This window comes from Plecotus auritus (genome assembly GCF_963455305.1).
Source record: "Plecotus auritus genome assembly, chromosome: 11".
Lineage (NCBI taxonomy): Eukaryota > Metazoa > Chordata > Mammalia > Chiroptera > Vespertilionidae > Plecotus > Plecotus auritus.
The window spans coordinates 29,387,154-29,413,680 of record NC_137777.1 but is presented as its reverse complement, the minus strand read 5'-3'; the positions used below and the strand labels follow the sequence as shown (position 1 = coordinate 29,413,680).

General features: G+C 49.0%; 1 protein-coding gene across 1 annotated transcript in view; it reads right to left on the bottom strand.

The window, feature by feature from the left end:
* The window catches only part of ZHX2 (zinc fingers and homeoboxes 2), a 127,768-nt gene that overhangs the window by 8,425 nt on the left and 92,816 nt on the right, over nucleotides 1-26,527 (bottom strand). The gene's annotated exons all lie outside the window — the stretch shown is intronic.

Here is a 26,527-nt window from a genome sequence, read left to right as displayed (position 1 = left end):
GCATTAAAAAACAGTTATGAAAAAAAAACAAAAACAGTTATGAACTTTTGTTTCTATTCATAAAAATAAAATCACTATTGATAATCCAGAAAAATGCACTGAAGCATAAAGGAGAAAAACATCACCCCAATATTAGAGTTCCTTCATTTAACTTGAAAGGTTCCCCACTTCTATAAATATGGAGCAAAATAATGATTTAAAAATGGCTGCGTGCTACTACATTGTAGAGATACACCTTCCAGGACTGATGGGCTGGGCCATGTTGAGCATCCAAATTCATGGGCTGATGTAGATAGGGCCTTTCATTATGTGGCTAAAGGAGAAGCGTTTGGAACAGGACAGCTGACATCCGGGGAGAGGGTAATGGAGGAGATGGCATATCACCTCCTGCCCCTCCCATTGGCTTGGGTATAGGTCCCACTGACAAGAGTGCTCAAGGCAGGAAATGAATACTTATATTCATGGGCTACCCTGTGGGACTCAGGGCCCACACCCACCTTCTTAGGGGCTCAGGTGACAAACCTGAGCAGGACACAGAAGAGGGGCATTTCTACCTTGTGAACCCAGAACCTGGCCACCCTAAGGCTGGAGCCCTCGTATTTTCATGCTGGGCAACTTCGTCTACAGTGGAAAGGGTCCCTTAGGGTACCAGTGAGGACAGGACATGGACATAGCAGAGGTGAGGGAAACCATGTTGGGTTTTTTTTCTCGTTTTTTTTTTTTTTTTTTTTTTTTTTATGACAACCCTCAACTGACATCTTCAGTCTCCGTGTCCTCATTGAACACCAGACTCTTATCTTCCCCTCAAACACACGTCACCCTCTATAGAGTTCTTCACCTCCATCAATAGCTCCACCATTGCTCCGTTGGGCGAAAGACCTCTTTGCTTTACCCCACACAATTCATCCATCACCAATCCTGTTGACTCTGTCTTCCAAAGAAATCTAGTGTCAGACCATTTCCACCTCTTCCTGACTTGTCTAAGCCACCATCATCTCCCTCCTGGAGCCCATACCAGCCTCTCATGGGTCTCCTGCTTCCTGTCTTTTCAGAGCAGCAGAGGGATGTTTTAAGATAGGAAGCAGTTCATGTCACCTTCTAACATGAAGCGCTCTCTCGGTTTCCCATCAGAGTGAACTCCACACCCTTACGACAGCCGGCAAACCCTGGCACATTTTAGCTCATGCTTCCCTCTCCCCCTTGCTCATCACACTCCGGCTGCTGGAACAGGTTGTGACAACTCAGAAGATGATGCAGAAATGGGGGAGAACTATACAAACTAATGATGGTGGAAGAGAATAGAACAGCGAATGTTGGGTGCTGAATAACACGAGACACCTTTAGAAACAATAGAGACCATAGCAGTGGAATGGGGGGAGAGCTTTAAGAAGCTATTTCCTGCCTGTCCCAGCCGGTATTGCTCGGTTGGTTGGGCATCGGCTGGTGCACCAAAAGGTCACTGGTTTGATTCCTGTCAGGGCACATCCATCCCCAGCAGGGGGTGTGCAGGAGGCAGTGGATTGATATATTTTTTTCTCTCTCCCTCTAAAATCAATTTTTTTTTTAAAAAAAAAGCTATTTCCTGTTCCCTGTGTCTGTGCTTAGCTTTTATTGTTCCGTTGCTCAGACAGACTATTTTTTTTTTTTTTAAAGAAGGGGCTTGCTGAGCTGGTTAAGTGTAGGCAGGAAAATGCAGTACCAAGATGCTATTGACATGCACAGTCTTTACTATTCTCACAAGACCAACAGATGGCTATGAGCTCCATTTCACAGGTAAGGAAACTGAGGCTCAAAGAGATGAAATGGGCTGCTGAGGAAGATGAAGCCCAGATTCTCCTGCCTCTATCCCCACTGCTTGGTCCCTGCAACGATGCAATTTCCCAATACTGAGTCTATAAATTAGATTTCTCACAAATTCCGAGTGGCTTTCCCCCTCTGGGAATATTCAAAGGAGTAAGATTTTAATTGAATTATAATATATTTTTCAAGTTGCTACTCTTGAGACACTCTTTTATTAGGTAGAAGAAAGCTTGCATGGTCTCCTCCAGCAAAAAAAAAAAAAAAAAATTAAAAAAAATTCAGTGGATGAAATGCTGTTTGTGGCTGTTCCATGTGGCCCACTACATCAGTGTCACCATGCATTTAGGTGGCACAGGACTCTGAGAGGAGGCTGGTGTCTTAGGAGTGGTAACCTGAGATCCCACTCAGCTAGTGCTCAGGGTCAGAGAAAGCCAGCTATGCCTGAGAGGCAGACCCTTCTGGGCTCGTGTGAACCTGGAGCCCAGAATTTTAATCATTTACTCAGGGACAATGAATTCTAAAGCTCAGACTCTTCCAGCCCTTCAGCAGGCAAGGATGTGGCCTCAAGCCGCTTTGCTGCTCCTCAGCACTCACCATGAGGCCCAAGTGCTCGGTAGAAGGGGCACAGGCTGGAGCCAGGCCTCCCCTGGTTTGAACGCTCACTCTGCCACTTACTAACAGAGGACTTCATCCTTCTCCGGCCACAGCCAGGATGCCTGCCTCACAGGCTTCAAACCCACATGCACCTGAAGGACACCAAATGCAGCCCTCCCATTCCCCATGGCCAGCCTCAGTTCCTGCAGCTGGAAAATGGAGTGAATCTGTGCCTGCAGGATTGGACTCTGAGCACCTTTAACACTGGCACATTCTGGTTCCCTAAAAGGGTGACCTGAATTAGTGAGCTAGTATTAATGATGACAGACTTGGCAAAGCGAGGTTCAGATGGACCGTTCTGCACCTTCCTCCTCTTCAATCTACCTTCTGATCATCCCTACCTTTCCCTGCACTGTCCCCCTCAGCTGCCAACCGTGGATAAGCTGCTGCACATTGACACCAGCTCATCTCACCTCAGCCATGCTGCTCCAAAGTCTGTTTATTCATCTTTTGTACATGCCCATAGAAATTTCTATGGCAACTGCGCCAATATTTTTAGTTCTCCCAACGTTGCCTCTCTGTCTTAGTAAAAGATTCTGCCTTGAATCTTTCTGAGAAGATCAAGGTCACCTGATCAAGCTCACAAGACAACAGTCACCTTCTTCCCCATCTCCACACCCAGTTCTTTTCTCCCCACCTCAGTGGAGGTAGCTGGACTCCCTACCATAAGGCTAATAACCCCGCTACCTGGCCTCCAGCCCAGCACTCACCAACTCTCATCTCCTTTCACCCAATATCCTGGGTGTTTGTGGGTTACAAACACTCCAGGTTGCCTAAAAGAGTAAACAAAGCAAAACAAACATGAAAAGCAACAGCGAATTTTCCAAAGCTGCTCAATTCCACCATCATCTGCACATTATTATACCAACTCTCGCCTCCTATGGCAGCGATGAAGAACTTGGGCTCCCGAATGAAAGAGGCTCGCCTCTAGGCCTGGTCCCACCACTCGTCAGTGTGTGAGCCTGAGCAAGTTGCTTCAATCTTCTGCGACCTCAGCTTTTCCATCGCAGTATGAGGATGGAAATGGTACCCTGCCAAAGGGTTGCTGAGAGCATCAGGGAGCTATTCGAGCACAACGTTTGGCTCTGGGCCCTGTTCACAATGAGCTCTGCGCTCACAACACCGGGTACCTGTTGTTAAAATGATGTAACCATCAAACCTCTCACAGGAAGTTTGAGATTCCTCCTATTCATCTCTTCTGCACTGCACTGCTTATCCCTCGCCTCCCTGCATTCTGTCCTCCTGCTCTGTGGATGCCTTTTGAGGTAACTGCCAAATGGATGCCACGTCACTGCCTCTGAGGGGCAAACAGTCTTCATGAAGTCCCCTGCCCCTGGCTTCCCTAGACTGTGTTCCATGTTCTCCTCCTGACAGCCCCTTCTTTGCAACCTCTCCCATTTTCTGCCCCCATAGATGCCTCTCCATGCCCTTGGCGATTCCTTATCCCTCTCCTCTCCGTCCTCCTTGGTGATCTCATCCAGCCCAAAGCTCTAAGCTCATCCTGCAGATCGATGTTGACCAGGCCAGCCTTTCCAGCCCCATCTCCTCTGTGCAGACCTTCCATTCTGACTGTGAGGATGAACTACACGGACTCGTGAGTGGACAAAGACTGGAGCAGCCACTGGCACTGACATTTGATTATTAAAACAAAACAAAACAAACAAACAAAAAAAAACAAGGCCAACGTGATTCATGAAAATCAAGGAAATAAAATAAATTAAAAAATGGGTGATCCATATACCACAGACTGTCCTCAGCTAGCCCCACCTGGAAGGTGTATCTGAAGGGGCAATCTGGCAGATGCTGGGCTGGCCGGTCTCAGAGCTTCTTCCAACTATGTTCTCTGCATCTATGATCCTCACTGGGAGTTTCTCAAATGTAACACAAGAACCCAGCTCATCACCGGCCTCCCAAACCTGATCTTTCCATAATGTTTCTTTATTCCAAGTAAAAGCACCACCATCTACTCAGTCATTCAGGCTGGAAACCTGGATTTCTCCCACTCCTCACCCTCTCCCCACCCCACAGTGCATTACGCACCAGGTCCTCCTGATTCTGCTTCCTTGATGTCTCCTAATTCTTCATTCCTCTGCACTAGGCTGAGTCCTCCTCAGGGTTTCCCTCAGCAGCTACATCTTGGCCTGGCCTCTGGGCTTCACCTGTTTCCAACAGGCATCGCCTGTACAGCATCCTTTCCTTCCTCCTTGGCAACGATGGCCCAGTTCTTTCTAGAGAAAGACCCCAACCCACTCTTGGCCCATGTGCATCAACCAGCAGTGGGCATGTGACTTGGTCCTGACCATTCAGAACATCATGTCCCCCAACAATAGTGAGTGATTAAGGGATGGGCTCATGGAGCATCAGAGCCAGTGTGGCTCCATTACAGAGCTCTCATTGGAACCCTTGGGAGAAAAATGTATTCCTTTTCCGGTGGATTTCCTGAAGGGATTGGATGTAAGTGCAGGAGCCCAAGCAGCCATCCTTCCACATGATGGGGAACTCGTCTGAGAACTGAGCTGAAAGCTGAGTTGAAAGATGCAAAGAATGAGTCCTGACAACATCCCACTGAATGCTGCTATGCTGAATCCAACACGCTCTCTGACTTTTCCATTAGGTCAGTTTGCTTAAGTCAGTTTGATAGGCTCTTTTTTTCTGTCACCTGTAACTGCAAATGTCCTGACAGGCAGAGTTTCAGGCCAACCTCCTCACTGCCACCATTTCTTCCTAAAACAGCAATTCTCAGCCTTTTCCCACCACGGTAGACAAGCTAGGTGACCAACCCATTTGCAACATTCTCTCATTCTTGTGTTGGCTATTATTCCACACTATTTCTTCTCCTTTAAGAAAGAATCTCAGGGCATTTGTGAGAGTGATACTTTTATAGGAATAACCTTGAGTCCTTGCTAATCAAGAAAAGTGAGTCATTCGAAAATTTCAATGCCTTATTTTTAGAAACAACTGATGCCATGATTGAACATCATGTTTCCAAACACGAATCCGACCACATCATCCTCGTCTTTAAAACCTCCCTAGGAGGACTGGAGCTGGCTGTGACGGGTGCTCCTTGTTACCCATGCCCATCCTCAAACATTCTGGGTATTTAAAAAGGGAAATACAGTAGAAGACCTACTTTAAAAATATATATATATATATTTTTTTGCTTTTTTACAGAGAGGAAGGGAGAGGGATAGAGAGTTAGAAACATCGATGAGAGAGAAACATCGATCAGCCGCCTCCTGCACACCTCCCACTGGGGATGTGCCCACAACCAAGGTACATGTCCTTGACCGGAATTGAACCTGGGACCTTTCAGTCCGCAAGCTGACGCTCTATCCACTGAGCCAAACCGGTTAGGGCAGAAGACCTACTTTTTAGAAATAGAAACATGGATCTTGGAAAAGAGAACACAGCTCAGACACACGTTTGTACATTCATTCACTCACTCACCCACTCACTCACTGTTGAGTGCCTGCTATATGCCAGGCACTGAGTTAGATAATCAGGAAATAAGACATAACATTCCTGCTCTCAAGGTGCCTATGATCTAGGAGGGGAAGACAGAAAATAAATAAAAACAAAGAACTTATAGATAGTGTGGTAAGTGCTCTGAAGAGTTTTTAAAAATGTGATGGCGACTGAAGAGCTACTTTCTATGAGATACTCAAGGAAAGCCTCTTTGAAAAGAGGATCCACCAATCAAGAGAGCGGCCTGGACAGGATAATGAGTGTCTATGAGAACAGAGGAGACGCTCTGACTACTTCTGGCACTCTCTGCTTACTGCAAAGTAATTTCAAAATTATTCATTATCCTTTAACAATTCTATCCTCCCCAAAGACACTTTTTAAAAGGTCTTGCAGAGCTTCATTGAAAAGTACAACTGAAATCAAAAGTCTTCCATGGTTTTATAGTGGGAAAATGTCTTCCTTTTCCTATCTAGGACAATTCAGATGAACATGAGATAAGTTGAGAGCTCCAAACAGCTCCAAAAAAAAAAAAAAAAAAAAAAAGGAAGTGGGGAAGTCATCTGTATTTAGGTCAAATGTTAGAAGACATTTTAATCTCAAGGAATAGTTTTTACAAAGTGAATTAAAAAACAAAACTAATGCATACATTGTTTGAAGTAGTCAAAATAAAGCACTGTCTTGATAGCTTATGAACAAAGACCTTGCGCCCAAATGTACTGTCTCCCTCTAATGAGAGAAGCCAAAGGAGAAAAAACAGAACCAATAAGGTCCATGGGGCACCGGAGTTGGAAGGCTCTTAGTGGTGACCTGAGCTTGTCCACCAGGGTAAGGCAATCATGAGATCTGGGAAGGGAAAGAGACAAGTGTGGTGAGAGGACCAAGGATCTCCTCCTTCACCATCAATTATAGGACTTCAGTGGCCTATCTATCTGGGGCATGTGGGTGACATTTCTCTTAGAGGTGGGTTGTGTTGGGGTGATGGGTTCTGCTGGGGGGTTGTCTGTCCCCAATGTCATGGTAAGATCAATGTGTTTTGAGCTGAATTGGTACTTGAGAAGCCAGTTAAGCAGAGGGGACAGTCCACTAGCTTTGGAATTAGAACCCACCTGGGTTTGAATTGAGGCTCCATCCAACACCTACCAGTTGTACGATGTTGGCAAGATACTGCAGCTCTCCTAGAAGTGGTTTCTTTACCTACAAATCCAGAGTGAATGCCTACCTCATCGGATTGTTAGAATGCCACAAATGGGCATAATGCTTGTAATGACCCCAACAAAATACCATGCCAGGTACCTACAAATGCTCAACAAATGGTAGCAATGTTGATGGTGACGCAAAAGCAGCTCCACTGTGATGTATTCCAAAGCAGAAATTAGAGTTGTAGAAAGATTAAAGTTAAATTGATTCCCTGGAGGAGCTTGAGGTAGCTCATGACTCAAATCCAAGCCAGGACAATCAGGAAATTGTCATTGTTTATGTTTGCCTGGGCTTCAAATCACAACTCTATCACATGATAACTAACATCTTTACTTCCTCTCTCTGAGCAATACTCTAAAAAAAACCAACAAGATTAAGACATATTTGGAAACAAAATGGCTTCACAATTTTTGCAGTTAATATTTTGCAGTTAATTATCATTTTCTCCAAGGCAAAACATTCTTTTTTTCTAGGTAGAAAGAATCCTAGCAGTCGCCACCACACACAGGCACACCCCCACGCATCCTCAAACACGGAAAACCAGGGCTGGGGGAAGAGTGATGTGTTTCTGAAAGCAGAAAAAAAGTCTTGCTGAGACAGAAAGAAAAAGGAATGAATTCTGGTTTTTCATGTAACACACATAAATAAATAAGGCACTTTCAAATGTTTAAGATGGGCCTGCTCTGATTTACAAGCCATCAAATTCTGCTATCAAAACATTTAGAGAGGCTGCGAGACGGTAGGGATTTATCATATCGACAATTCCCCGTGTAACCTTTTCATTTCATTCCTTGGGTGATGCGCATGCACTCCATCTTCCCAGAGCCTAGAGGGGAGTGAGATTTCTCTATTCCCCAGGCACAGAGCAGGGCGAGACAGGGCTTTTCAGCAGTCACTGCTTCTGTGTGTCAGATCCCGCTCTCCCTTCTGTCCCCCAGCCCTCCCTCCAGCCCACCCTTTGCATCCCCAAAACCACAGTCGTCTCTTGAACCCCTTTCATCTCTATCTCGAAGAGCCTCCCCTTCACCTCAAAGCCTGGGATAAAGGCTGAAGGTTTACTTGTACTCTCTGGCACAATGTCCTCCACAGAGCCATTCATGCAAGCCAGTTCAATCCCAGACAAAACCACAGGTTTAAACCGCACCCAGGGGCTATATTTCTCATCTCTCTGCACAGGACACAGGGCTAATAATGAACCCCTAAAACAAGCAAACTCAGAGGCTAACACGGGCCAAATAAACAAGGTTTAAGTTTATGTGGGCCGCAAAAAAACAAAAGCTTCAATTTTCATAGAAACATAGGCTTATTTCGATAGAGACATGCTGAAAACAAAGGACTGAAATAAATGAGTAATCATTAACATAAAATAATAGAACATTTTAATAAAAATTAATATTTTTTCTTGAAGATGAACTTACCAGACACTGAATAACTGCACAAAGTAATAAGCGTAACATAAATAAACCTATTTTTCTTGTTGTCTGAAAGCGAAATATTTCCTGTTGTGCACACTAAACAAGTCAGTCCAAGACGAATGTGGCAATCGGCTGCTAAAATATTCCCTGCTAGTATTAGTGGAAAGAAATGTGTCTGCGCGTAAGGTGGGTAAGGGAAATGAATACAACACAATTATAACAATCAGTCATTAGCAAATGTTGTAGTTCGTTATTAATAATCTTATCTAATAAAGAGGGAATATGCTTACTGACCCTCATGCCATCGCAAATATGGCGGTGCCCACAGCCAATAAGGCGGGAATATGCTAATTGACTGCCCCGGCCTCAAAGATGGCGGCACCCACAGCCAATAAGGAGGGAATATGCTAATTGACTGCCCCGCTCTTAAAGATGGCAGCTCCCACAGCCAATAAGGAGGGAATATGCGAATTAACTGCCATGCCCTTAAAGATGGTGGCGCCCACAACCACAAGATGGCAGCATCCAGTCCCCTCAGCCCCGCCAGGGCGGCAGGTGCACTGCAAGGCTGGGCCTGCCCCGCACACCTGCCTCCGGAGTCCCTCAGTCCCCTCAGCCCCCAGCCGCCCAGGGCCGGCCCAAGGCACAGGCAAGCCTCGGATGGCGGCTGCCCAGCCACCCAGGGTTGCCCAAGGCTCAGGTAACTAGGGCCGGCTGAGGCTTGTGCTGCCGGCAGTGGCAGCAGCAGAGGTGTGATGGGGCATCGCCTTCCCCTGATCACCGGGTTGCCTCCTGCCCCTAAAGGCTCCTGGACTGTGAGAGGGGGCAGGCTGAGCTGAGGGACCCTCTGCTCCAGTGCATGAATTTTCATGCACTGGACCTCTAGTTATGTATAACAGGATATTGTAAAAATTAAGTTACAAAATTTTTATTAAAACGTTTCTTATATACCATTATATTGGCTAGGCCACAAAAATTTTCATTGTGGGCCACGAGTTTGACATGCTTGCCCTAAAATATCCAGTTCCTAATCTCTGGAACCTGTGAATGTGGCAAAAAGGACTTTGATGATGTGATTAAGGATCTTAAGATGGAAGGATTGTCCTGGATTATATTAATATAATCACAGATACCCTTAAAAGAAGCAGATAATTGACCATATTCCCTATGCTGTATTTTGCATCCCTGGGACTATTTCATAGCTACTGATTTGTACTTCTTAATCCCTTCACCTCTTTCATCCAGTGCCCCAACCCCCTTTCCTCTGCAATCACCAGTCCAGTCTGTTCAGTGGGTCTGTGAGTCAGTTTCCATTTTGTTTGTTTATTTTGTACTGTAGATTCCACATATAAGTGAAATCATTTGGTGCCAGGTGGATCCTGAAAATATCAGGGGGAACACTTTGTAAAGTATATGATTATCTAACCTCTATGCTGTACACCTGAAACCAGTACAAAATAATGTTGAATATAAACTGTAATTGAAAAATAAAATGTAAAGTTCTTAAAAAAAAGAGGCAGGCAGAGGGAGATTTGGCTACAGAGGAGGAGGAGGCGATGTGATGATGGAAGCAGAGATTGGAATGATGCGCTCTGAAGATTGAAGAAGGTGCCACAAACCAGGGGATACAGGTGGCTGCTGGAAGCTGGAAAAGGCAAGGAAACGGATAGTCCCCTGAGCATCCACAGGGAGTGTGGCCCCACCAACACCCAAGGCCTCATGGGAGTTCCCTGTGACCAGTTGAATGGTTTACAGATGGTCCTGCACAGTACACACATGTCAGCAGGAAGTGGATAACTTCAATGAAGTGTGGCAATGGGCCATGGTGTTCTGTGGTCGCCCATGTTCCCGTGACCTTGAAGCAGCTGGCCTGACAGCATGGTGGAATGACCTTTCTAGCCACAGGAAACGAATACAATTCCCATTTTCCTGGAGCTCACTATCTAGGGCTGGACATAGCCTTTCATTAAGAAATAACATAAATTATTAGCTAATGACAACTGACAGCAGCTGGACAGCATGACTCTGTAGAGGAGGGCATTTCTCCAGGGCAGGGGCAGGGACTGTCACCCTTGGCTCTACAAGGCATCAGCTGGGAGCTCTTAAAAACACCCCAGTGCTTGGGCTGCACCCCATACCCATTACATCAGACTCCATGGGGGTGGGTTCAAGCACCTATATATTTAAAAGTCCAATTCCAGTGGGCAGTCCCGTTGGAGAAGCACTGGTCTCAGGCCAGCCACCTTCCAGGAGACCAGGACCATGGGTGACACTCTATGGAGGACACTCTAAGATGGGGGTTACCTCACTCTGTTCCCCTGCTAGGTGGGATCATGAATCTGGGCTGCCATCCCACTTGAGCAGGTGTCAGAAAGAACTGGGCATTCTACTTGTGTTTCCTGCTCCATCCCACTTCCACACCCATCCCAGGTCAGGCCTTTCTCCTGTGTCCCCTGCACTGTCACAACGGGCTCCCAATCTACTTCCTATACACGGCCACTGGGCTTTTCCAGGGCATTGTCCAAACGGCTGCCTTGTGATGTGTCTGAAAACCAGATCATGGCACACCACTCCCTGGCTAAACCCTGCCCTGGCTCCCCAAAACTTGTCTAAATTCCTCAGTGTCATCTTCAAAACCTTGCCAATACTGTCTGGGCTTCTGATCCACCCTAAGGCACACTCACTGTCTCTGAACCTTCGCACACCCACCTCCAGGCCTCGTTCACACTGTTCTCTCTCTCCAAAATCTTCCCATCGAACTTAGCCTGTCTTCCAAATCTAGCTCAGATCCCTTCTCTCACAAGAATCTGTTTGATTCCTCTGCCAGGTTGTCTGGTCCCTCCCTCAGTCTCAAAAAACACCATGTGAACCTTCCACGGGGCTCTCTTAAGAGTTACCCATCTAGGTGTCTCTCCCCTAGTGTGTCAGAGCTCATTCTTGGCAAGGACCCTGTCCTCTTCATCACTGTGTCTTCGATAGCTCTGAGCACAGGTGCACAGCTGACATTCACTCCATCTATGAACATCGATCACACCCTGTTACTTTATCCTCTAGCCCAGTGGTCACCAACTGGTGATCCGCAGACTACTGGTGGTCCGTGAGGTCCGAAAGGTTGGTGACCACTGCTCTAGCCTGCACATTTCCTTGGTGTCTAATGCACTTTGCAGAAGACAGGCCCACTAAGAACCTCATTTGGCAATATTTGATTTCGACGGGGGATAACAAATGAGTACTCTCTCTAGGAGCTCTTGTAACAGCTGACAGCAAAGTAAGTTATATAGTCTGCCCTGGGTTTTTCTTAATAGCAGGATATTGCTGACTCAAGTTCAAAGCAGGCCCAGAGGTCTGTTAATACTCCTGTGCTGTTAGCAGCAGGAATAACCACAGCAGTAGCAACTCAGAAACCTTCAGCTACCCAGCCACCTAGGATCAACCCTCAAGGATATGTGGCATGTTGGATCTCGTGCTCTCTCTGTCTGGGCCACTGGCTGTTCATTGGTTGGTTGACTGGTACGTTCATTCACTCATTCAATTAAAGATGTACTGAGGGCCAACACTGTTTGGGCATTGGGAATGCTGTCCTCCAGAGCTTACATTTTGGAGGATCATGGCGTAGAGACAAGCCCCAATTGCTATACCCTGTCTCAGCTTTTCACTCGTAGAATTGTGAGTTATGATCCATTTCTGTTGGAAACTCCTAGGTTTTGGTGTTGTTTTAGGCAGTAATGGTTAACCAGAACAGAGGCAGAGCCAAGATATTAACCAAGACTGTGAGAATATGCTCTACATCTGGACTTCAAGACTGATAAGGAATTTTAAGAATGAATGAAGGGGCCCTGGCAGGTGTGGCTCAGTAGTTAGAGCATTGGCCCAAGCACTGAAGGATCTGAGTTCAATTCCTGGTCAAGTGCACATACCTGGTTGCAGGTTTGACCTCCAGTCCCAGTCCAGGTGCATGTAGGAAGCAGCCAATATATGTGTCTCTTTCACATTGAGGTTTCTCTCTCTCTCTCTCTCTCACCATTCCTGCCTTCCACTCTCTCTAAAAAGCATGGAAAAAAATATCCCCTCGTGGGGATTAACAAAACAAAGGAATGAATGAAGGGTGCTGAGGAAGGCCTGAGGTTGAGTGCAGATGCCAACTGTTTACACATCAGGCTTGCATTTCCATTCCAAGTCACATCTGATGGGGCCACCCGGCTGGTTCTGTCAGCAGGATAGCAGACACAAGCTGAACTGCCCCCTCCGCAGCCCCCGACTGTCCCGGGGGCAGGTAGAAACACATGACCAGAAGGCAAGAGAATCTCTTTCTATCACACAACATTGCTATTAATAGCCCAGCGCTGGCCACTGTGCCAGGTGCTTCCCGTGTTACTGCTAAACTGCACAAAACCTTGAAAGCAGGTGTTTTACAAATATGGAAACTGCCGCTGCGAGATGCTGACAACATGCTTGAGGACCAGCATTAGTCCAAGGCAGAGCTGGGGTTCAAACCTGGGCTCCAAGGCTTGGCTTCTGAAAGAACTCAAGATGCCCAAAGATGGGGTGACCTGACCCAGGAAATTGGGGCGGGGCGGGGGGAGGGAACAGGAGAAAGGTCTTTAAAAGACATAAATAAACTATAGTCAAGGAATTCCAAGGTCTCCCTTGAACGGCTGCATGTCATCCCTTTGGTCAACATGGAAGGTTCCAGACACCAACCTGGAAATTTCACACAGCCGCCTCAGAGTTCCGCGGGAGCAATGGCTATGCACACGCTCTGCAAAGAGTTTTCTGCAGGCCTGAGAGACCGGCGCTGTGCAAGTGCTAACATCTGCTGATTTTGTAAGTGGATATATTTAGTGGTGGAACAGTTTTTCTTCCAGTTTCGTAACACTTACAGAAAAAATCCTGCTTGTCCTATTTTTTCCCTTTCCCCCCCTTTCCTTCCTTTCTTTCTTTCTTTCTTTTTTTTTTTTCATGAACTTGCAAGTGATGTTGCCATTCTTTCCATAGCAACATGCTAGGATACCAACTCTACTTTGCAGGGAGAAGTCTGAGCAGGACCCAGGAGGAGGGAGAAGAAACGTGGGGATGGGGTGGAGACGAAATGCTAAAACTTCAACAGCCAACGTGAAGGCTGAAAGGCCTTGAGCCATGTCGGGACCAAGAGTACAAGTGTCCCCAGCACCTGCTCCCAGCCCTGCGGAGGGGTTGCCTGCTGTACCTGGGTGGGGGCAGGCTTGCATTCACTCCCAGAGGGTCAGGATCCTGACAGTTGTATCGTTCTTCCTGAACTGCTCGCTTCCTTCAATTCTCTTTCGATCCTTCTGATGACACTAGGGAAATAGCTTTAAGTAGGTGACAACTTGTCTTCAGTACTTTTCCTTCATGTGAACTCATCTCTCCTTTTTAAAGGAAGGCGGATGCAGACATTGGGGAAGGGCTGGAGTGGGGAGGAAGGAAGGGAAAACCAGTCAAAGGCTGGGCCCCGTGGCCCCCACTTCCACACACTATCTCCTTTCTTCCTCACGGTGGCCCTGGGTGGACATTCTTATCTCCATTTCTGGGAGGAAACTCTGGATCTGAACCCTAGACTCCAGAAGGTGCCACGTCTAAGCAAGAGCTCTAAGGGCTCTGAGCAGGATATGAGTGGTGGTGTCACGCATGTAGTTTGGCAATGCCAGGGGTGCCTACGTGGAGCTCGGCCACTTGGCCCGAAGGCCGAAAAGCCAGCGCCTCCTAGCCAGGGTGCCAAATGTTAAGCAAATCCTTCTGCCCTTATTCATTCCAACGTGACCTTTTGCCTCTTATTTCTATTCTCTGAGAGGCCGTGGTGAACCGGAGAGCACGTGGGATGGAGAGTGCCTGGCAGCCATTAAAAAGAATATATGACATGGGAACATCCTCATATAATGTTAAGTAAAAAATGAGATTACAGCACACCATATGATTCCATTTATCTGATATCTGGAAAAGGCAAAACTAGACAAGAACCAGTGACTTCCAGGGTTGGGGGTGAAGGTTAACTACAGAGCACAAGAGAAATTTTCAGATGATAGAACTGTTCTATATCTTGATTTTGGCGGTGGTTATTCAAATACATTGGGTTTATTTTTATTTTATTTTAAATTTTGTTTTTTTTCAGAGAGGAAGGGAGAGGGAGAGAGAGATAGAAACATCAATAATGAGAGTGTGGGGGTGTGCAAGAGATTGGCTACCTCTTGCACACCCCCACACTGGGGATCAAGCCCATAACCCGGGCATGTGCCCTGACTGGGAATCGAACCATGATCTCCTGGTTCATAGGTTGATGCTCAACCACTGAGCCACACTGGTCAGGCTACATGGGTTCCTTGAAAGTAATAGAACTGCACCTGGTAGTGATGACCCCACAGCCCGGACTACATGGGAGAGTTGCCTTGGTGGCCCCGACATCCTGCTCAAGGCTGGGAGAGCAGCCTCTGTCGAAACACTGAGGCCGAGGGGGATGTGAAGGCGTGGGTCCTCCCCGCTAGGACCCACCCACACCCCAGATGGCTTTGGCTCTTTCCCAAATTCCGATGCTACCCGCTGAGCTCGGGGGTGCTAGAAAGGGAGGAGCTCCCTTCTGCAAGAGCAGTGAGGGTTGCCAGGGAATAAAAGACATTAGTCAGACTCCAGCTTTCGTCTTTCCCCTCCCATTCATTTTCAACGCCCTGAATGAGCTTACTCCCTCAGCCTCCAATTCAGCTCCCCCATTCTTGAATTCAGCTCCCATCCTCTTCTCTCTCCATGAAAACTGGGCTCAAAATCCATGGTTTCCTAAGGGCTACACCCACGCAGCGTGCTCGGTTCTGCTTTTGTCCTCAGGGCCTACGGCAGCCTAATGGCCGCCTAAGAAAAATGTTGGTTGAACGGCTGACACGACCAAGGCAGGGAGGACACAGTTCTGACCCAGGAACTGTAGAATTCCTGTGTCTCTGGTTCCTCATCTGTAAAATGGGGGTGCTAGTGGTACTTACTTCATACAATTGTGAGGATGCAATGTGTTTAATAAGGGGCATGGTGCAGTGCTTGAGGCAAGGTGAGCGCTCAGCTGATGTTAGCCAGCAGTTCTGTTATTAACAACCGGGATCAGTCCAGACAAGAGGACAGAGTCCTGAGGGCTACGAGAGGTCAGAAAAAAGGAAGTGGGATCATTTCCAATGAGGAAAACCTCAGAGTAGCGGTGCAGTCCATGGTGCCTTAAGACTAGCATGTTGAGAGGAATGCTAGCGGCTCTGCTGGGCAGAAACTGTACCATAGTCAAGAATGATGCCTGCTCTGAGCGAGGACAGTGGGATGATGTTGTGTGTGCCTCATCCGCCTAGGTCAGTGGTCGGCAAACTGCGGCTCGCGAGCCACATGTCAGGGCACATTTGGAATTCTGGTAGGACAAGCCTGCCAATAATTTTTTGAATTCTAAGGCCTAAGGGGTGGCTTGGGAAGTAATGTACCTGTAGGGCAGCACACTGCCGGCGTCATCAGAAGGAAATTTGGTTCTGACAGCGGCCTGGCTGCATCAGATCATCTTTTGCCCCAGATCCCAGTGATCCATGTCTAATTCTAAGAAGAGGGGACAAGTGACAATGGACAGAGTTGTCTCAATAAAACTCTCTGCATGTGCTAGGGCCCCATGGGGGATGTAACACGTGTGTGTGTGTGTGTGTGTGTGTGTGTGTGTGTGTGTGTGTGTGTAGGGGAAGAGTCTCTCATTGCAGCACGGTCCACTGTGGGCCTGACTACGGTGGGGGAGGGGACACTGTGGGGTCTGGGTGCCCTGGCACTGCACAGTGTAGATGCTGTGTGGCTTCAGAGAAGCAAGGACAGGAAGCCCAACGCTGGTAGGGGCAGGTGGTTTCTCGGTGGCTCCTTAGGGTGAAGAACACCCCCTGAGGACTCCCAGAAATAGTTAGGGGGCTGGAGATGATCAGGGGCTGGAACCCCCACCACAGTGGGTGGGGGCAGAGTCCTATGCATAGTGCCCCCAAGGAGAGCCCAAGGCTGGGAGCCCTGAGAAACACAGGTCATAGCTGTCATGCCGTGTGGGGTGAGTGCTCCAGGGGCAGAAGGAGGGAGTTGGCTGCTCGGCATGGGGACAGGGGGGCTGGAAGGCTTCACAGGGACAAGAGGAGAGCCAGAGGCTGTGGACGAGGGGCTGGAAGAGAAGGGCCATCCTGGACGGAGGAGAAGCACAAGCAGATGCACAGAGGCATGGAAGGGAATGCTGGGTCAGGGAACGGCGTGGATTTGGGGTGCACGGAGGTCAGGAGACAAGTGGTGGGAGATGAAAGTAGAGGGCAGGGAATGGAGAAGGCAGATCAGGAGGAACGGAGTCTTAGGAGCGAGGACTCTGCTTGGTTCCCTGTCACAGTCAGTACCTAGCACATGGGGGAACTCCATGAGAGACAGTTACATGAGAAGATGGGGAGAAGGATGGAAGGAATTGGGATGAGAGAGAGGGCAGAGGCTCCCCCTGTTCATTAAGAGCGATATGTGAAGGAAAGCCCTTTTGGCCTTTTAAAGGAAAGCAAACCTGAAAAGCAAGATTATAAGCAAATACAGCGGAGGATGAAGGGTGTGCGCCTAAGAGGTGTGTTAGGTTCTCAGCCCTGGGCCTCAAAAAAGTACTTGTACGTTTAAAAGAAAAGATAAAGAAGAAAGGCACCGAAGCCCCTCTCGACTGGATTGAGGTGGAAAGCACAAAGCAAAGGGATGATTAGAGCATTCCCAGGATGCAATGCAACTTTCTGCAGGCATCGGGGATTGTGGGGTGGGGGAAGGACCCCTCTTAGCCTGGGCCTCGGTGCTCCCTGCCCAGCCTCCGAGGCTCAAAGGGACGTGGCTGGAAGATGCACAGGCTGGGTCGCCCTGCCCAGCAGGGATGCAGCCGCCAATGAGCCTCCCCTCCTAGTTCTTGCCTTATTGCCTGTCTTTGGAGCCCTGCTGAGAAGGAGAAAAATGGGGCCAGAGCTGAGATGAAAGAGCCTGTCATCTCATAAAAGAGCCAGGCGATGCTCTGAAAGGCGCAGAGGAGCCAACACCTGCCATTTGCACTTCAAGGCTTGAAATCCACCAAGGAGGGGACTTGTCTGCCCTTCCCCACCAGTGCCTTGGGGAACAAAGTCTGCTGGTTGTGAGCAGGAGGGGAGGCGAATCTCCGAAGAAGCCCTAAGTCTGAAACCCGCATTTAGGAGAGCTGGAGACTTAAAAATCCATCACCCCCCTTCCTTGCCCGCCAGGAGTCATTCCCCACTTTCTCTGATCTTCGGACCACGGTGTGATGGTGAAACGTCCCCCCCACCACAGCAGAACTTCTCTCACTGCCATCGCAAAGAGACGCCACCGGGCGGAGACCAGGACCAGTCCGCTTCAGATGACACACATGGAGCCTTTTCTGCTTTTATTTGGTCTCCTGAGAAATTCTTCCACCCTGCTAGAAGCCATAGCCTGGCCGGGTCCTGTGAGTCGCTCAGATGTGGGAGAAGAAATGTTTTCTTGCAGAAATGTTTCACTCATCTCTGGGAGCGGAAATGTAGAAAGCAGAGAGCAGAAAGGGGCGGCCGATGTTCCAAGTGAATTCCCCACATGATCAGTCCAGGACCGCGAGCACATTTCTTGCCATCGATTTTCTATTTTCCACAAACGATCTCGCAGGGGCACTCGGGGAAATCTCCAAGCATGAAGAGAACAGGCTGCCCTTTCAGGTTGTGAACCACCAAGGTGGTGGGGGAGACCGCAGGGAGCAGGGCTGAGTGGGAAGAAAAAGCTGCAGGTTAAGTTCGGAGGCATCCAGGTGTTGCTTAGCCACGTTCATAGGATGGCGGGCTCTCGGTTCCCTGCTGTAACTCTGCTCCACGTGGAGAGAGCCCTGGAAGCGGGGGGGGGGGGGGGGGGGGGGGGGGCGGGGGGGGGTCAGGAGACCTGAATGTTGTGTCTGGCCCCATTCTTAACAGCTGTCATTGCCTCCTCTGTAAGGCATGGGGATTGAGGGGTGAGCTCTCCACGCGCAGCCCCGGCCCCGAGGGCTCTGAGATGCTAACGGGTCTTCTGAGAACGGTGAAGGGGAGCCTCGCAGGTGGTCAGCAGGAGGGGACAGGGCCCAGATGCTCTGCCAGGGCTGCAGGAAACCAGACGCCACAGCCCCAGCCTAGCACTAGGTTTGGGGAAGGCAAAGAGAAAAGCAAGTCGCTCCCCTTCGGGCAACACATAAAATTGATCGCAGCAGGAATCGTCTCAGAGAGACGTGCCACCCCACAGCAGCTTCTCCGGGAACAACTGCATCACAGCCTCTGACCGAAGAATCCAAGAGAGAGACGACGAGGCTTGGATAGCCAGCAAGAGAGGGAAACGGCTTTTCCAGGAGCTGAACGCAGCATGTGAATTAGCCTGTGCGATTTATTAGTAAGTCCACAAGCCCACTGCTTTACGGAATCGGCCGCAAGTTTGAATTAGTTGGGTTTTTGTTTTTGATAAGTGGCGAATCTGGAAGCGGTAAAAGGCCAAGTGATGGGCCTGAAAGGGCAGGTCTCGGGAGGCAGGGACAGGGTGAGCATTTTGCTCTGGCAGGAGCTTATAATGAGCTTGAAACTAGGCCAGGGCTGAACCTGGGCCTGCAGGTGCGGCTGAGAAAGAACTGGTGGGGCCCTTGGGCCTGTCAGGTGTAGGAAAATGCCATCTGCTCTGGCTGCGGCCCACTCTGCCCCACTCTCTCTCTCACCATTTATGGTTACGGTGACCCCGGCTTGTGGGACTCAAGAGCCTTTAGCTCTCTTCTGTGCCTTCTTAGTACGCACTGCCAGAGAGCTGGCTGCCAGGACCAGGCAGCGGGGGGAGAGCAGCAGCTCCCTGGTCTGTTGGCTGGTGGCCAGGACTGTGCTAGGTGCTTGGAATATGACAACGAACACTCTTTTATCCCTGGTCCCCAGGAGGAGGCAGACAAGAGCACAGGCAGAGATGAGACAATGGATTAAGTTCTGTGAATAATGGGAGCATAAAAGATTTATAGACAACCAGAGAATAGCAGGTGTGGGGTCTGTGGGTGGAGATCAGGAAAGGCTTGCACCAGGAGCCAGCTGAGTGCATGAAGGCCATAGTTATAGGATGGGTTCACCCATAGACTTGGTAGAGCTTGCTGGCCTCTATGCACACATCATTTGTTCTATCAGTAATTGACAGTGTCACAAAATCCTTCTTTTATCACAAGAGAAAAAGAGGGTAGGAGGTGACTAGCTCAGGAAAGAGCCGTGAGTGATTTGAAGCGCATGCCCTGTGGTCAGTGAACACGTCCAAGCCAGACGGATGCCACATTCACTGCACTGCTGATGCTGCCCAAAGTTCTCACTTAGTCCCTGGGTCCCCGAGTTTAGGGTGGCTCAGGACACAACGCCCCAGCCTCTGCTCTCTGTCAGGAGGGGCAGGATGAGGGGCAACACGATGGCTGGAGAACTTCCTCAACTGCCGATTCCCAGGAGGCCAGAGCGAGCCTCAGAGCTGCCAACAAGTCTGCCAGGCTCCGCCAAGGCCATGGTACAGGGTAAATTCCTTCCCTCAAGACACGCCATGCTCCGAGGCAGGCTGGCTCATGAAGGCAGGATCTTTGGGGGCCCCGAAGCTGCTGAGGGGTACAGTGGTTAGGCTTGGAGACGGGCAGACGTGGATTCAAATCTGGGTTCCTGCCACACAGACACATGTACATGAATGTTCATAGCAGCACTTTTTATAACAGCCAGGAAGTGGAAATGCCTGCCAAACGATGTATAGATAAACAAAATACGGCTCCTCCATACAGTGGGATCGTACTTGGCAAGAAGGAATGCTGACAAGCTACCGCATGTATGAGCCTTGACAACATTATGCTAAGTGAAATAAACTGTCACAAAAGACCACATACTGTATGAATCCATTCATGAGAAAGCCCAGAGGAGGCAAGTCTATAGGGACAGAAAGTAGATGAGGGTTGCCTAGAGCCAGGGGAGAAGGGACTTGGGAAATGACTACAAATGGGGACCAGGTTTCTTTTGAGGTGATGGAAAATGCTCTAAAATTGTAGTGAGGGTTGTGCAACTCTGTAAATATACTGAAAACCATGGAATGGTACACTTCAATGGGTGGATTGTGTGGCATCTGAATATAATTCAGTGAAGCAGATATATTTTTAAAACCTGGGTTCCCACCTCTTCCTGGTTCCCTCTACTGTAAGGTTCACAAGGGTTAGGACCCCCTTGTTTTGCCCACCTTTGTCTTCTAAGGACCTGGCACATAGTAGGGACTTTCATATTCATGCTAGTGCATGAATATGTGGCCTCGGACAAGCCTGTAGGCTCTTTAAGCCTCAGTTTCTGCACCTGCAAAATGAAGACTAGGATGCCTCCTGCAAAGGGTGCTGATAACTAGAGACAGGCACCAGGGGCCTTGGCAGACTGGGGCACACAACAGGGCCGCCGAAAGGATGGTCTCTGGATCTGTGCTCAGTGCCATGGACCAGGCTCTGCAAAGGCGAGATTAGCCACCCACCGACCTCCCATCACAGGTCCATTCCTAGAGCCCAATGGCCTCGCTGTCACACACGGCAGCCTTCACAATGCCAGGGGCCGGCCGTTAGAAGCAGCCCCGGAAGGTCAGGCTCACGTGCTCCCCAGCGCCCGAGCCCAGAGCAGCAGGGGGCTGGCGCAGGCGGCACACTGAATTTTCTGTCTCTGCCTGGAGATGCTTCCGACAGGCTCTCCCAGACGGTGTCTGCCACTGCGGATCAGGGCCGACGCCAGCTCTGAGGCCACGCTGCGTGCTGGCAGGCCACACGGAAAAGGCACAGTGTTTTCAGAACAGCTGCGTGGGGGTCAAGGTTATGACCACTGGAAGTCATGCCACCGTCCTTAGGAACTCGTTTTGCAAAAAACGTGGAAAGGAACTTCCAGGCCACCACCTACTTAGAACTCCCGACCTAGCCTATTTCTTTCTCCTGTTCACACTGGGGCCCCCAGACCCTCAGCCAGGGGCCTGGGACAGTTCCTCAGAATCTCCCTGTTCTCTTCATGGAGAAGCCCCTTGTGTGGGAACAGCAGGGGGAGAAGAGAAGTGGAAGGAGGGGCTGTGGGGTGAGGGCTGGAGGTGTGTGTGTGTGTGTGTGTGTGTGTGTGTGTGTGTGTGTGTGTGTGTGACTGTGAGAGACAAGAAGGGGCTGAGGAGGTACTAAGCTGGCCCACTGGTCCCCTGTAACTCTGTCCACCCACACCTCTATGCCCCTCCCCACTTTACCTTGGCAAAACCCTTCCCCCCTTTGGCACCACTGGGGGAGGAGGGCAGTTTAAAGCTGGCAGAGACCCTACCAAGCAACCCCCCAGTTGACTGGACGGGGCCGACCCACTGGTTTCAGATGTTTTTGACTGAGACTCACAGTAAGAAACACATTTTATGTGGCAATCCTGGGTGTATGCAGAACTATGTATAAAAACAACGTAGACAAGACAATACGCACCCTCACTATGTAGGGTGTATTCTAACGCCCCCTATTGTTTTCTGTTTCATTTCAAAAACACCCGTCTGTCCTGACCTACTAACAGGGACCAATCGAGTGGACAGGGCCGTGCTCAGAGGGCGGTCCTGAGCTTGGGATTTAATGCTCCGTAGTCACCGTCTTGAAATTCTAGATGATTTTTATTTTTGAATTCACTCACATATTGTAAGTAAAGTTGGATGGGACACATGGACCCACTTCCTGGGTTCTGGGTCACCTATTCCCTGCCCCCAACCAGTGAGGGCTACTGTCCCCCCCTCCCCAGCTTGCAGGCCTGGGCTGGCTCAGGGGGGCTCCTGGTCATGTGCATGTCCAGTAACCCGTGAGGTCTGCACTCTGTGCCTGAGGGAGTGTGACATTAAATGGCAAATAAAATGCACCATGACAGGCTGAGAGACTGCAGGAGAGCGGAGAAAGCTTTTTCCTGCTTTTTCAACGAGGGGGCCTGCATTTTCATTTCACCCAGGGACCCACAAATCATGTAGCTGGCTCAGTCTACTAGCCCGATTTCACAACTCCCTCGTGCATTGCGACTGGCAGTGTGAAAGCATAGCCCTGGAAGGCAGAACACTGCAGCTGGCCGAAATGCAAGCTTTTATCAGGACGTTTGGAGTTTAAATTCCAATTCTGTAACACACTGGCCGTGTGATGTTGGGCAAGTCACTTAGCTCTGAACTCCTGTGTCCTCATTAGCAAGGCCAGGACAATGATAGGACCTACCTTCAGAACTGGGGTGGGGACTGACTTAGGAAAGGCACTGTGCCAAGGGCAGTGCTCTGAATGTAAGAAGGAAAGCAGTCATTATTATTTCTAGATCTCGCCGGTCTTTGGCGTGGCTCTGATTTTCCCCATTTTGCTTTACTTCTCTGAGGAGGGGATTCCTGAGCTGGGTTTTGAGGAGAGTGCAGGAGTTTTCCAGATGAGCAGCCAAGTAGAAAACAGTGTTGTATTCTTTCTCCCTTCCTGATGTTCCCAAGTTCCTTCTTTATCATTTTCTGTCTACAGAATGTCCGTTAGCCATTCTTTTAGGGTAGGTCTGCTGGCAAGTTCTCTTAGTTTTTCTTTATCTGAGAATGTTTTCACTTCCCTTTCATTCCAGAAGGAGCTCTGTCTCTATCTCTATCTCTATCTCTATCTCTATCTCTATCTCTATCTCTATCTCTGTCTCTACCTATATCTTTTTTTTTTTTTTTTTTTTTTTGGCTGGATATAGGTTCTGGGTTGACAGTTCTTTTGAGGTGCTTGTCTGAATTCTCCTAACAGACCTAAGTCCCATGAGGGACAGAATCCTCTCTTACTCGTTTTTGTGTCCTCACCAGCCACTGTAGCACCTGGTAGAAAGCAAGCCTGTCACACATGTTGGATCAGCTGAATTCGCCTGGAGGCGCAGCCCACAAGCCACCTGAGCTGTCCAGCTACTTTCTGTCCCATAAAGTCCCCTGTAGATGATCTCAAGTAGGTTTATGCCAAGCTCCTCATCCCGTTCATGCACAGCATTCAAACTGACGGGCCAGAGAGCTATAAATGATGTCTTATGTTTTTTTTGGTTTTTGTTTAACTTATATTTATTCGGGTGCCATTGGTTAATAAAATTATATAGATTTTAAATAATTTCCCCTGAAGCTTATTTTTCACATCCGGGGACCTGAGTTTTCAGGTAAATCAGTCCTAGTAGCAGAAGGTTAGCGAATCCCCTCTGACCACATCTTCTGAGTCTAGTTGGGGCTTAAAAAGTTTATCAAGGTGGAGTCGAGTTACTAATTTAGCCCAGAGGTTCTCAGTGGTAGATGGTCTTTCCCTCTAGGGGACATCTGGCAATGTCTGAGGACATTTTTTGTTGTCACAACAGTGGGCACGCGGGGTATCATCCCACATACTTATCCTCTGCACAGATTTCGTAGGATCTCCTACCACCAACCCACCCGGGTAGCTTATTAAAAACGTACATTCCACGGCCTCGCCTCAAACCCACTGAATTAGACGCTCTTAGGGAGAGTATAAGGGAACTACATCGAGGGCACCCCAAAGTGACTGAGTGGTACAGTGACATTTTTCTTCCATTCTTCCAGAAGCAGGTGAGGTAAACTGGGGGTGAGGGTGGGGGTGGCGGAGGAGCATGGGTGGACAGACTGTATGCCTGGTCATTTTTAAAAAGTTAACTAAAAACGCCCACATTCTAGCCTGGTTCCTCCAATGTCAGTCATTTGTACCACACTGTGGTGAGTTACACCCCTTGTATTATTCTTCATTAAAAAAGTCGTTTTGTAAATTCTAGCACCATTCCAGATAATAATACCCATCACAGGATTGATCAGCTAGTTATGTTTTTTCCTAATACAATACAGGGGTGGGCAAAAGTAGGCTAATAATAATAATTAATACAATAACTAATGAGTAAATAATGTCAGGATACACTCTGTTTTGTGTACTCACACTGAAAACCTACTTGCCTACGCCTGTGTTTGCCCACACCACTAAGTCGGCGTGCTGTGGGTGCAGGAAGGGGAGCTCTGGCAGCGTGAGGCCGGCCCCAGGAGAAGGCTCACATCACTCCCTGTGCTCTCTGTGAGGCGGACGTGCATGGCTCGTCATTGGGAATCTCCGAGCTTCCTTTGCGGGAATGGATGACAATCCCCGCTGCTTCCTGGAGGCGGAGGAACAGGGTGGGCAGAGGCTCGCACCCTGACCATGACACGTGGCCTCCTTGACAGCTGCCCACTCCCACTTAGGAGCCTTTGGAACCAACCCTCAGACACCCAGCATGAGGACCAAAGGCAGGACCGACACGTGCTGAATGCCACTGAGCCACGGAAATGGGAACGCCCGTGTGTGAGGAGCAGAAGTCACTGCAGCCATGAACCGGTTTCGGTGATCATCCTCCTACTCCCAGAGCCCCCGCTTTCTCGTGGGGCACGGATGGAGGGAGAAGCAGATACACTGACGGCTACGAAATTTCATGGCTCTGCTCAAAATCAGAACAAACATCGGCAGTTTATTTTTCCGTTTGTATCCTTTTTCAAAAAGCCTAACCTTGACATAATGTTGGTTTTAACAGGGCTCTGCACACAGCCCACCTGGCTACAAACCAGGGAATAAAGCAGCAGCACGAACTGCGGGTGTGCCAGGATGAGCTAACACCCCTGTATTTTTGTCTTTCCCTCCCATCTGCACGAAGCTGCCTGCATAATTGCCACCTCAGGTGAAACCTCTGTATTAGCTGTTTCCTACTTGAAATACATTGATTTCCCATGGAAGTCATGAGGCTGGGAAGTGGGGAGGGAGGTGTGACTGTGGAATTGGGTTAAGTCTAGATCCGTGGTTGGCAAACTGCGGCTCGCGAGCCACAGGCGGCTCTTAGGCCCCTTGAGTGTGGCTCTTCCACAAAATACCACGGCCTGGGTGAGTCTATTTTGAAGAAGTGGCGTTAGAAGAAGTTTAAGTTTAAAAAATGTGGCTCTCAAAAGTAATTTCAGTCGTTGTACTGTTGATATTTGGCTCTGTTGACTAATGAGTTTGCCGACCACTGGACTAGACTAAATGTTACCGTGTAGTTGGAAGCTGTGAGGATTAGGCAATTGTGGCATATTGTGTGCAAAGAGGTAAAGGGTAGTATAGGACAGTGGTCGGCAAACTCATTAGTCAACAGAGCGGCAAACCGCGAGCTGCGTTTTGCCGACCACTGGGTTGAGACAACATTTTCAGACTCAGGTAAAACAAACACAGCAAAAGTCCCCCCAAAAACCCATGACAGCATTTCTCTTTGGAGTAAAGGTGGGGGACTCAAAGGGGTGTCCCTGAACAGTGAAACTGAAACTCACAGAGAGGAAGTGACTTCCCCAAGGTGACACAGGTATGAAGTTACTGAGCACAGCGAGTATAAATGATACCCTCTATCTACCGCGCGGGGCTTGCTATTTAAGAAGCTTCTCTCTATGTGCGAGTGTAAACCATCCCTGTTGAGCGCTAACTGAAAACTCAATACAGGGTTAATAAGCATTTATGGAGCATCTACTATGAGCCAAGCAAGTTCCCTGTGTGGAGGACCAAATTCCTGCTCTCACGGAGCAGAAGCGGGGAAGGGGAGCAGTTAAACCCTCCCTCGGGAGAGGGAATGCTCAGTGCTATGGGAGAGGGTGGGGAGAGGGTCTGTGTAGGAGTTAGAGGGGCTGTGGCTCTGGGGAGGGAAGAAGACATAACTCCGCCCACGGGCAGCTTGGAATTCCCTGGAAATATGGATGAGGCTCTGGATTCACGGAGCCCAGTTTGGTGCGTTGGGCCCGGCAGGGATTCAGTACAGGTTTGCGGAATGAATGGATGTTCTGTGGCAGGTGACTGAGGCCCTGGACATCCAGGACTGTTGTAAAATGGAGAGGATCCAGAGAGCGAGTATTGGACAAGTCTGTGCAAACCGCCCCCTGCAGCTGGAAGAAGAGGGTGGGGGAGCGGGCTCTGCGGAGCTGAGCCAGGAGCCCAAAGGGGC